The sequence below is a fragment of the Eublepharis macularius genome, chromosome 1, assembly GCF_028583425.1.
Source record: "Eublepharis macularius isolate TG4126 chromosome 1, MPM_Emac_v1.0, whole genome shotgun sequence".
NCBI lineage: Eukaryota > Metazoa > Chordata > Lepidosauria > Squamata > Eublepharidae > Eublepharis > Eublepharis macularius.
Window position 1 is genome coordinate 244,737,339 of NC_072790.1, and position 4,710 is coordinate 244,742,048.

General features: G+C 41.9%; 1 long non-coding RNA gene across 1 annotated transcript; it reads left to right on the forward strand.

Annotated features, from left to right (window-relative positions):
* The first annotated feature begins 872 nt into the window (after positions 1–872).
* Positions 873–3,449, forward strand: LOC129341078 (uncharacterized). The gene is made up of 2 exons (XR_008598092.1): positions 873–931; positions 2,739–3,449. It is a non-coding gene; the product is annotated as an uncharacterized LOC129341078 (long non-coding RNA).
* The last annotated feature ends 1,261 nt before the right edge of the window (positions 3,450–4,710 follow it).

The window sequence follows — 4,710 nt, forward strand, 5'->3', positions numbered from 1 at the left end:
AATGTTTAAGGAGGGGGATTTTCACAAATCTCTTGGTTCCTCCAGTAGTGAGAAGAAGGAACAGTAAATTGTCCAAGGAAAGAATTCTTTAATGTTGAGTAACCCCTACACATTTCGCCTCAGCTTTGTCAGGAAGCCCCCTTCTCCTTCAATAGTTCTCCAACTGTCCCCAGGGAAAGCACTTGGGATTTTATTTCTGGCTGCAGTGGGAGGATGGGGCAGAAAAATCCTGCAATTCTGAGCAGGAAAATTTTATATGAAATCTTATAATTAAAGGTAGTCCCCTGTGCAAGCACCGAGTCATTACTGACCCACGGGGGACGTCGCATCACGACATTTTCTTGGCAGACTTTTTACGGGGTGGCTTGCCTTCCCCAGTCATCTACGCTTTACCCCCAGGAAACTGAGTACTCATTTTACCGACCTTGGAAGGATGGAAAGCTGAGTCAACCTTGAGCCAGCTACCTGAGAATTAGGGATTTTCAAGTTGGAACAGCAAAGATAACAACATTCAAAATCATCCCTAATTACAAACAAGGCTTTCTAAATAATCAATTGTGTGCTTTCCTATCGATGAGCAATAGACATGAAAAAGAACAAAATGACCAAGCGCATGATAGTAAATTTTGCAGTGAATAGTTTGGGTGGAGTTTCTGATGGGGAAAAAAATCAAGGTCCTACAATCTCCTTCCTAAAAGATAATACAACTTTGCATCCATGACTACCCTGGTGATGACACACAAACAGGTTTTGATTGCAAATGCAATGGTTACTCAGAGAGAGTATTCCAGGATTTTTGACTCATATGGAGGAGATGAAACTCTAAGGAAGCAGGAACTGAGGCTTATGTATAAATAGCCCATCACCTCCTGGTGCTCCTCACACCACTTCACAAACTCACCCCTTGAGCCTTGAGCATCTCTTGAGTTGGGTAAGTAGAATGGTTTGTATTTTCCTCCTCAAAGGCTGTGTTTATAATGAGGGCTATGTTTTGAAAATATGTGTGTGTTACGTGCCGTCAGGTTGCCTCTGACCTATGGCAACCCTATGAAGGAAAGACCTCCAAAATGTCCTCTCATTAACAGACTTGCTCAGATTCTGCAAACTGGAGGACGTGGCTTCTTTTGTTGAGTCATTTTTGGTCTTTTGCCGTCCACTTTTCCTAGCATTATTGACTTTTCCAAAGAATCATGTCTTTTCATGAAGTGACCAAAGTACGATAGCCTCAGTTTTGTCCTTTTAGCTTCTAAGGAGAATTTCGGCCTGATTTGATCTAATACTCACTTATTTGTCTTTTTGGCTGTCCATGGTCTCCGCAAAACTCTCCTCCAGCACCACATTTCAAAGGTGACACGTTTCACTGTCACCTTGGATGCCAAATATAGCCTTGTGAAACTTTGGAGTTAGTTCAACTAAGGAAGTGTTTGTGTGTTGATCTAACCTTTGTTTTCATTTTGTGTACTGTAATACTCCATGCCAACAGGCACCTCTCTGATAGCAATAACTAGTTCACATCATAAAGTTATCAAGTGTATCAGTGCCCTCCCAAATGTGGTTGGGAATCCTGTAGAAGGAAGAATACCTCACTCATGCAGGATCCGGAAAAAGCAGAGAGGGATATATGGGTAGGGCTTGCTCCATAGATAATGAATGGGTCAGGGGGAAAATACGCACACGCATGCACGCATACACACACACATGCACAGTGTCTTCTATAAGATATCTGGCAAATGACACTGACTCTTGAAACCTTGCTGGACTTGAATCTTGCTCTGTTTTGTAAGTGTAATTTTAACTTTCTATATACCAACTGTTGAAGAGGAAAATAAATCAAGATGGTTAGCCATGTTAGTCTGTCTATAACAGAGAAAAAGAGCAAGAATCCAGTAGTACCTATTAGACTAACAAAATTTGTGATAAGGTATGAGCTTTTGTGAGTCACAGCTCACTTCTGAACAAGCAAACCGTGACTCACAAAAGCTCATACCCGTACCACAAATTTTGCTAGTTTTACAGGTGCTACTGGACTCTTGCTCTTTTCCACTGAACAGGGAGAGACATGGTTCATCAATAAAGAATATGCTACATGTAAAAGATAATTGGCTCAGTACTTGATACTCCCACTTAAAATCGTATCAAAAGTATCAGTAAAGACTTTGCTTTGCCCCAGATCCTGAAGAGCTGCAGGCAATATTGAGCTAGTTAAACCTCCAAAGGTATTAACACCAACAGTGCAATCCTCAGTAGAGTTGCACCCTTATCAGGCCATTGACTTCAATTACCTTAGAATGGAGTAACTCTGCTTCAGATTACATTATAATATTAATTATTACTCTCATCCTGTTCTGAAGGCAGAGTCCACTATAGTGCACAGAGATGAGCAGGTTTACTGAGAAGTAATTCCCACTGTGCTCTGTGGAGATTATTCCGCCATAAATATATAACAAACAACACATGAAGCCGTTCCATCATCATTCCATCCAGTATCATTAAACTAATATCGATATCAAACAGTTCCCTCCACCAAGTCCCATTAAAAGGTTAAACATGATGGATGCAACAGATTTGGGCACCCTCTAATTTGAGTTCCCACCTCCCCTCTCCAAAAAATCCCAACCCGTTTTCATCTGAACAACATGTCCTGAATTCCTTCATTGGGCCCCTTTTCTTTGGCCAAATATCTCCAAGATCAATTCAAGGACTAATTTTTGTTTTAAGTCCTCTTATCTGTATTACAGACCAGTCCAAAACTTCCTAAGATGTCATACCAGGATCAGCAGTGCAAGCAACCTTGCCCAGTTCCACCTCAGTGCAAACAACCTTGCCCAATCCCACCACAGTGGAAGAAGGAGTGCCCGCCTCCTCAGACGGAGTGCCCCGTTCCTCCACCATGCTGTCCTCCTCAGAAGGACTGCTGTCCTTCCAAGCAAGGATGCCCTCCGCAACAGAAGGATCCAAAATGCTGCTGAGAAGAGGAAACCAGAAGTTGGCAAGATGAAGAACTGTAGAGGGAAACACAAAGCAGCGTCTATGATTTGGCATTGTTTACTTTGATGTTTGTGTGGGCTTGACCCTGGCATTCATTTGCTAATTCTGCCTCGACTGGAGGTTCAAAAATATTTTCTTCTGGAAATTATGAGGTGGAATATCCCATACAATGTTATTTCATATGGTTTCAAGAACAAGAATTGGCGTTGTACCATCTCACCACTATATTCAAACCCCACCATAACTAATTTTGGCAACTGAATCTGTATAAGTGAAGTTTTGTACAGGAGAAAATCTTTGCAGTATACTTTTCCAGTTATACTTTTAAAGATGTATTCAGTATTGCACACTTAATTTACAACCCACACTAATCTAAATACAGTATTCTCTTCCATTGTATTGCTCCGTGTTTCAGTCCTGTGCATTGGAGATATTATTAAAATTGATATATCACCATGAAATGGATTTGTGGTATTGAATCTTTCACAGCAAACCATTTATTGTAGATGTTCTTTTGGTTGGATCTATTCAGGATTTTTTTTTGTTGAGGCAACCATGGAGTATTTGTTAGCACCTGTTACACAGAAGTAGTTCACTCATGTGTGTCCAGTCACATCCAACTTATGATGACCCCTCAAGGGGTTTTCAAGGCAAGAGATGAATGTAGGTGGTTTGCCATTGCCTGATTCTCCATCATGACCCTGGACTTCATGGTGATCGCCTATCCAAATACTAGCTAGGGCTTGGTTTAGCTACCAAGACATGATAACATCAGGTCAACTTGTGCTGTCCATGTCTTGTAGCCCATAGCTTTCACTAGCTTTCCTGTTTTGGTGAAACTGGTTCTGTCATAGCCAATTCAGTATTAGCTTAATCATATGTTAGATATCTACAAACTGAGTGTCCGTGAGGAGTTACAGAAGGTGGATGCAGTAGAGGTGAATGGCTGGTAAATGCTTCCTTTCTTATCCGCATCACTCTCTCCAGTCCCAAGTGGACTAAATCTGGCCCATTTGGGGCTCAAATTGGCCCAGTGCAAAGTATACACACAATCCCATGCCTATGTGATAACATCACTTCCTGGATGAACATTTTATCACACTTTAGACAACATTGGCTTGTTCCGGTTAAACCAAATTTAGTCAAGAGCTGAATCTGAGCTCTTAGAACAGAATCTCTGGATAGGTTATGAGAGAATAATTCAATTCAAGTCTCCTTTGGAAATGGATGCTAAAGATGATCTTTATAGGAAGGCTGTCTTATCTCTGTGTCAGAATCATATGGACTATAGACCAACATACATTCAGTCTAGAGGGTGTATTCTGCATCACCAGGAGCTTGAGTTCAGTTGCTACACCTGGGGACTTGATGTGTAGCTTTCAATACTCGAAGTACTCCTAAGGTTGCCAGCTAATGGCTGGTAAATGGCAGGAGACTAGGGACATCAGGGGGGAGAGGGGGATGGCACTATCACTTGAGATGTCTCAAGCATCTTTCTTGTCAAAGAGCTGCACATTTCAAGGCTTGGGTGGGTTGGAGTCAATGGCACCTAATCACTGGGCATTCCGTTCACATGGCATGTGCATTCCTGTCTCCCAGTCGGGAGCCAGCAACATTTTGCCCTGCTGGGCAGCTGGCTTACTGCAGCGTGAAGCACATCAGTTAAGGCCTTATGATTTCGTTCTATCATAAGCAGATAGTAAAATGGCGGCAAGCTAGGCA